At 44.4% G+C, this 7,989-nt stretch overlaps 1 protein-coding gene across 1 annotated transcript in view; it reads right to left on the bottom strand.

Moving 5' to 3' along the window:
• Nucleotides 1–7,723, bottom strand: part of ANKRD46 (ankyrin repeat domain 46) — a 42,918-nt gene extending 35,195 nt beyond the window's left edge. Inside the window, exon 1 of the mRNA XM_049633035.1 lies at nt 7,660–7,723. The gene's annotated coding sequence lies outside the window, so the exon portion shown is untranslated. The remainder of the gene's footprint in view (nt 1–7,659) is intronic.
• Between the last annotated feature and the right edge of the window lie 266 nt (nt 7,724–7,989).

Here is a 7,989-nt window from a genome sequence, read left to right as displayed (position 1 = left end):
GGGAGAGAGGGAGAGGGAGAGGGAGAGAGGGAGAGGGGGAGAGGGGGAGAGAGGGGGAGAGAGGGGGAGAGGGGAAGAGAGGGGGAGAGGGGGAGAGAAGAAGGGCTCACCCAAAGCCGGGCTCGTATTTTTTACCCGAAGTCGGGCTCGAACTCACAAACCATGAGATCATGACCTAAGCCAAAGTCAGATGCTTATCAACTGAGTCACCCAGGCACCCCTCAGGACATTACTTTAAAATTAAACTTTGGTTAAAGGGGGGAAAAAAAGACATCGTAATTAACAAGATACAATATATAGGATATTTGGCTAGTTTTAATATATTGAGTTTAATTTTTTTTTAGTGTTTATTTATTTTTGAGAGAGACAGAGACAGAGAGAGCATGAGCGAGGGAGTGGTAGAGAGACACAGGGAGTCACAGACTCCAAAGCAGGCTCCGAGCTGTGAGCACAGAGCCTGATGTGGGGCTCGAACTCATGAACCGTGAGACCATGACCTGAGCCGAAGTCGGATGCTCACCCGGCTGAGCCACCCAGGCACCCCTGATATACTGAATTTAAAAAGTAAAATATAGAAGAGTATCTAGTCTCATAAAGACCCAACGTGGCAAAATTGGCTACATAAACTACGAATTTGTGTTCTTGCATTTCTTTCTGACTCACTTGCTACCATCCCTAAATAGCATTGTGCACCTTGTCTTTTAATTGACCGTATTCAGAAATTTGTGAAAAGTACTACCTATTAGTACTTAGCAACATATTCATAGATATGTCTCCTCAGGGAAGGGAAACAAAAGCAAAAATAAACTATTGGGATTACACCATAGTAAAAAGCTTTTGCACAAGAAACCATCAACAAAACAAAAGGCAATCTACTGAATGGGAGAAGATATTTGCAAATGATATTACCTAATAAGAGGCTAATATCTAATATATATATAGAACTTATAGAACTCAACACCAAAAAAGACAAAATAATCCAACTTAAAAATGGGCAAAGAACCTGAATAGACATTTTTCCAAAGACATACAGATGGCCAGAGACAAATAATGTAAAGCTGCTCAACATCACTAATCATCAGGGAAATGTAAATCAAAACAACGAGGTATCACCTCACACCAGTCAGAATGGCTAGGAACAGAAAGACAAGAAATAACAAATGTTGACAAGGATATAGAGAAAAGGGACCCCTCCTGCACTGTTGGTGGGAATGCAAATTCGTGCAGCCACTATAGAAAACAGTATGGAGATTCCTCCAAAAATTAAAAATAAAAATACCATATGATGTAGTAACTCCAATGCTGGCTATTTACCCAAAGAAAATAAAAACACTAAGTTGAAAAGATATATGCACCCCTATGTTTATGGAAGCATTATTTACAATAGCCAAGATATGGAAGCAATCCACGTGTCCATCTATAGATGAATGGATAAAGAAGATATGGGGTGTGTGTGTGTGTGTGTGTTTACATACACATACAATGGAATATTACTCAGCTATGTAAAAAAGAATGAGATCTTGCCATTTGTAACAACATGGAAAGACCTACAGGGTATTATGCTAAGTGAAATAAATCAGACGGACAAAAACCATATGATCACTTATATGTGGAATTTAAAACAAACAAACAGAAACAGACTCATAAATAGAGAGAACTGGTGGTTGCCAGAGGTGAGGGGAGTGGGGGAAATGGGCAAAAGAGGTGAAGGGGATTAAGAGGCACAAACTTCCAGGAAAAAAACAAGTACCACTTACTGGCTAGCTTGTTGAATACATACAAATATCAGTATTTCTTTGGTATATATGTGTTTATGGTTAAAGGACAGAGAACTAGAAAACAACAAACTGTCCCTTTTTTAATCAGATGGGTATATGTCTGTTTGTCGAACATGGTTTGGTCTTAGAATTGTTTTGTTTCTCTAATAATTACTGGCAATAACAATAATAATAAATAAGTATTTAAGGTTTCTAAACTCTTCCTTGGAGGAAGTGCTAACAATCCCAGTGAACAAAGACAAGCTTCAGAAAAACTAAATAGCAATGGGGCACCTGGACGGCTCACTCAGTTAAGTGCTGGACTCTTGATTTTGGCCCAGGTCATGACCTCATGGGGCATGAGATCAAGCCCCACCTTGGGCTCTGCACTGACAGCATGGAGCCTGCTGGGGATTCTCTCTCCATTATTCATAATAACCAAAATGTGTAAATAACCCAAGTATTAGTTGACAAATAATACACACACACACACACACACAATGGAATACTATTCAGACATAAAAAAAAATATGGAAAATCTATCATTTACAATACCATGATTAAACACGGAGGACACTATACTAAGTGAAATAAGCCAGGCACAGACAAATACTGTATGATCCTATTTATATGTGGAATTAAAATTTTCAATTATTTATTTTTGAGAGAGAGACAGAGTGCAAGCAGGGGAGAGACAGACGGAGACAGAATCCAAAGCAGGCTCCAGCTGCCAGCACAGAGCTGTCAGCACAGAGCCTGATGTGGGGCTCGAACCCATGAACCATGAGATCATGACCTGAGCCAAAGTTGGATGCTTAGCTGACTGAGCCACCCAGACGCCCCATATGTGGAATTTTAAAAAGCCTAACTCAAAGAACCAGAAAATAGAATGGTGGTTGTCTGGGACTGAAGGGTAGAGGAAAAGATATTGGTTAAAGCATACAAACGTTCAGTTTCAAGATGACTAAATTCCGAGGTTCTTTTTATTTATTTATTTTACTTATTTTTAAGACTTTGAGAAGACAGAGAATCCCAAGAATGTTCCGTTGCTGTCAGCAAAGAACCCGACATGGGGCCCGATCCCATGAATTGAGAGACCATGCCCTGAAGCTGAAGTTGGATGCTTAACCAACTGAGCCACCTAGGCACCCTAAGTTCTGAGGTTCTAATGTACAGTATGCTGATTATAGTTGGTAATACTGTATTGTGTACTTGAAATTTGCTGAGTAGATATTAAGTGCCTTAATACACACACGTAACTGTGTGAGGTGATAGATGTATTAATTAACTTGATTGTGGTAATCATTTCACATAAGTATATAAGAATACCAAGGGGTGCCTGGATGGCTCAGTTGGTTAAGTGTCCGACTTCAGCTCAGGTCATGATCTCAAGGCTCCTGAGTTTGAGCCCCACATCAGGCTCTGTGATGACAACTCAGACCCTGGAGCCTGCTTTGGATTCTGTGTCTCCCTCTCTCTCTGCCTCTCCCTCACTTGCTTGCATTCTCTCTCTCTCTCTCTCTCTCTTTCTCTCTCAAAAATAAACATTAAAAAAATTTTAAAAAAACACAGATAAAGAATACTAAATCATCACATTGTACCCCTTAAAGAATCATGCTGTGCTACCTAAATATATACAATTTTGTCACCAATACCTCAATAAAGCTGGAAGAAAAAGGAACAAGCGTCTTTTTAATCTGTAAATTAGAAGCTCCTTTGTCAATGATTTTAGTTTTCATATATAAAGTTTAAGTTAAGTTGATCATTCTAATGTTTATATATTGGTTTAGAAAAAAAGGGATTTTATTACAAAGATATAACCGTTAAGTTTTAATAGCAAAAATTATATTAAATAGGTAAATCTTTTACACACAACACGAAAGAGTTCTTTATGGAATGCCTACACACGATCTAATTCTCTATTTTCCTTGTAAGACATCTAGGAAAAGTCTTTAGTAGAATGGTACTAAGCAAATTTGGTATGACAATTTCAACGTTTTTTTTTTTTTAATTTATTTTTGGGACAGAGAGAGACAGAGCATGAACGGGGGAGGGGCGGAGAGAGAGGGAGACACAGAATCGGAAGCAGGCTCCAGGCTCCGAGCCATCAGCCCAGAGCCTGACGCGGGGCTCGAACTCACAGACCGCGAGATCGTGACCCGGCTGAAGTCGGACGCTTAACCGACTGCGCCACCCAGGCGCCCCGACAATTTCAATAGCATAGTGACAATCTGCAAAGTTCTTTCACTTTTAAAGGGTGAATAACAAAAGAAAAGTCAACATGGAGTTAATGAAAAATTCTGCACCAAAAGAGGTTCATCAGCTCCACATGAAGAAAGGCATACCACTGAAAATTATTACCAGTAGTAGGAGTATTTCTTTCCACCAGTCATTGATAAAATAATCCAAGTCTAGTTGCTAAGTAAGAGAAGCTGGAAATAAAATTATTTACTATGGAAATGACTACAGTGCTTTCAAATTATATATGGAAAATGTACAGCTAACCTCCTCTGCAGAGTTGTCTATACTTGTAGACTCCAATCCCTCTCCTATTTTCTCTGTAAACCGGGTTTTAGACTAGGTTTTTCTCCCTCACTGTTCTCCTGAAAGTGCTTCTGCACGATCACCAATGACCTTCGCGTGGCTAAATCCACTGGCCATTTCACCATCCTCATCTACATGACTTCTCCAACGAGCAGGACACAGATGATCACTTTCTCCTTCCTGAAACACTCTCTTCACTTGGCTTCTAACACTCCACACTCCTATCTTCAAAGGATTCTCCTCCTCAGGAAGTTCTTAATCTCACCAATCATCTTTCCACAAAGCCCAGAGCTCAATCCTCTTTTCTTTAGACCAGATCTCATACAATCCCATGGTTCTAAACACTATCTATTTGCTAATGACTCCCAAATTTCTATTTTGAGTCAGGATCTTTCCCTTGAACTCCAGCCTCCTATAGCCTCATTTGAACAGGCATCTTAAATCTGACACATCTAAAACGACCTGATTGCCATCCCACTCACCTCCCCTTATCTCTCCACCCTCAAATCTTCCCCATCTCAGTAAACAGCAACTCCATCCTTCCAACAGCAGGCCAAAGGCCTTCGAGTCATGCTTCCTTCTTAGTCCCGCACTCCGCATCCAGTCCATCCGTAAATTCTGGCAGATACCAGCTGGTCTGAGCGCCCATCACCTTTCACTTGGATTTCTGAACCAACCTCCTAACCAGTCTCCCTGCTCCATCCTTGCCCCAACAATTGATTCTGAACACAGCAGCCAGAGCGATCCTTTAAAAACATTGGGTCAGAGAGGCACCTGGGTGGCTCAGTTGGTTGCATCTGACTTTGGCTCAGGTCATGATCTCAGGGCTCGTGAGTTCGAGCCCCACATCAGGCTCGGTGCTGACCGCTCAGGGCCTGAAGCCTGCTTTGGATTCTGTCTCCGTCTCTCTCTCTCTGCCTCTCCCCTGCTCGCGCTCTATCTTGCTCTCTAATATAAATACATGTTAAATTAAAACAAAAAACAACAAAACAATGTTGAGTCAGATCCCCCAACTCCTCTGCTCAAAACCTTCCACCCACTCCCCTCCTCACTCAGAGAAAAAGCCAAGGTCTTTACCAAGGCCAGTTTAGCTCTCAGATCCCACCCCACCCTCCCTCACTCTGCTCAAACCTGCTGGCCTCCTTCTGCTGGTCCTCCAGTAAGACTGACAGTTTCTGGGCTTCAGCACCTGCCTGGTATACTCTTCCCCTAGATAGCTGTCCCTCACTCCCTCAGGTTTTGTTCAAAAATCTTCTCCATGACGCTGTTCCTTATTTTAAAACTACATCTGTTTCTTCTCTGGTTCTTCCTATCCCCCTTCCCTGCTTTATTTTTCTTCTTAGCAACTGTTACCATCTGACTGGATATTTTATTTTAATTTTTAAAAATTATTTTGTTTAGGGGCGCCTGGGTGGCTCAGTCGGTTAGGCGTCCAACTTCAGCTCAGGTCATGATCTCGCGGTTCCTAAGTTCGAGCCCCGCGTCGGGCTCTGTGCCGACAGCTCAGAGCCTGGAGCCTGCTTCGGATTCTGTGTCTCCCTCTCTCTCTGCTCCTCCCCCACTCACACTCTGTCTCTCTCTCAAAAATAAATAAACATTAAAAAAAATTTTTTTTTAATTATTTTGTTTATTGTACCCACCCGCACACATTCCTCCAGTGGAAAGTTAGCTCCATGAGGACAAAGATTTTCCTTTGTTCACTCTTCCATCCCCAGTGTGTAGAACAGTGCCTGGCCATGGAAGGCACTCAATATACAGTTGCTACAAGAATGCTGAATATGCAAACTCTTGGATCCTGATAAGGCGAAGGGATTTGGGAGACGATAATATCCAACCTCTTTCCACATGGGAAATAGGACATCCCTCCTGACGTTCATAGGAACTGTGCAAAGTCTTTATCCTTTAGAGTAACTCAATGTGTTCTAAACATGGCAAAAATCTCTTCATTCTCTTTACTTCAGTCTCTCTCCAATGCCTTTCCTACATCCAGTAAGAGATGAACTCACTGTCATTGAAAAATCTCTCATTTCCCTTCAGCACTACTGTCATAATATTGCAAAGGCAAAGCGAACGCATTCAAAATGGTATCGAAATACAAATAACGAAGAGAAGTAATTAAGTGCATAAACAACCAAATAAACCCAACTCTATTCCAAATCAAACTGCCCTGGGAGCGATGAGCTTAACTTATTATCCACTGTAACCTTTAATGAGCAAACAGTTTTCTCATGAAACTCCTTTAAAACTAAAAAGAAGCTGGTATGGGGCCCCTGCTCATACCCATGAAAATTCAGCGCGAGAGAAACCAGTTCAGGCTACAAATCAAATCAAACATGTCTAGAACATGCCTGGATAGGTGACAGGTACAGAAGCAGAACACTGGAGTAAGGCAGATGAGGCTCAAATCCCAGCTCACTCTTGTCTAGCTGTCTGACCGGCGACAAGTTAACTCAGACTCTCCGTGCTCGGTTCCTTGTCTGTAAACTGGAAATGGAACTTCACAGGGTTGCTGCAAGGGGTTATTAGATATTTCAAACACTCAGCACAACGTCTGACACATAGTAAGCTCTGAAGACAGTTATTACTAGAATTCCTATACCACTGATACTATAGCTAGGAGCTCCTTGGTACCATTGTTATTCTTTAGTGAGAAGTGTTACTATTCAATGGTGTTTTTTTTTTTTTTTACCTAGTGATGTTCAGTAGCCAGTTTTAAAGAATAAACGTATCTTCTCGAGGCAGAGCACTGTATTGGATAACCTGGCGGGTAAAGCACCTGCTTCCTAGCAATGCACATTAAGAGGCAAATGCTGTCTTTAAACACGGGGCCATGTGCTATTCTGGACCGCTCACTCACACCGCAACAGCCGTTTACGCCTAGACTGCAGGGTCCTTACGACCAGCCACGTCGCGCGGTGCGCAAGCCGCAACAGCACGCGCTGGGTCCGGGCGCAAAGGCGAAGCGCCGGCGGAGGGCTGCGGCTCAGACAGCCCGATTCATCGCGAGCGGGCCCCGCCCCAGGCCCGCCCGCCGCGGGCCGCACACCCGGGCTGCCTCCTCCTGCGGACTGTCACGGCCTTTACCCGCAAGAGCAAACAAGAACCCTCGCCTCGCAGGCCTTTTCCCAGCCCCCACGGGCGGCACGGCCCAGGGGGAAGCCAACACGGACCCGCGACGCCCCGGTCGGGCTCCCTCCGGTCGCCGAATAGGGGCGGGGGCCCCGGGCCGCCTCCCCCACTCACTCCCCCAAAGCCCGTCTCCCAGGCCCCCGGTCGGGGCTCTCCGGTACGTCGGGGCCGGCAGGGGAGGTGTCAACGGTTCCGTCCTGGGGCCGCCTACGGGCCCCGGTCCAAGTACCTTCGAACAGGCCGAGCAGCGGCGGCGGCGGCGGCAGCTCCAGGCTGAGGAAAGGGGAGGGGCGGGCCACCGAGACAGGCGGAGCTCCAGTTGTGCCAGAGCGGCCTCACGCCGCGTCGGTCGGCGCGCCCTCTGGAGGCGGGAGGCCCCCTCAGCGGCTCGGCCTGCCCTGAGCTGGAAACTCGGAAAGAACCCTCTCTCCATTAACTGCGCCTGGAGAGGAGAATGACAGCCTCAGAAGAGGCTTTTCAGACCCGAGTCCAGGAGCATTTCGCACTTTTCACGTCTTTTTCTAAATATACATCCCACCTCCTCAGCTAAATGAAGGCT

The sequence above is a fragment of the Panthera uncia genome, chromosome F2, assembly GCF_023721935.1.
Source record: "Panthera uncia isolate 11264 chromosome F2, Puncia_PCG_1.0, whole genome shotgun sequence".
Taxonomy (NCBI): Eukaryota; Metazoa; Chordata; class Mammalia; order Carnivora; family Felidae; genus Panthera; species Panthera uncia.
This window is presented reverse-complemented; position numbering and strand designations above follow the sequence as displayed.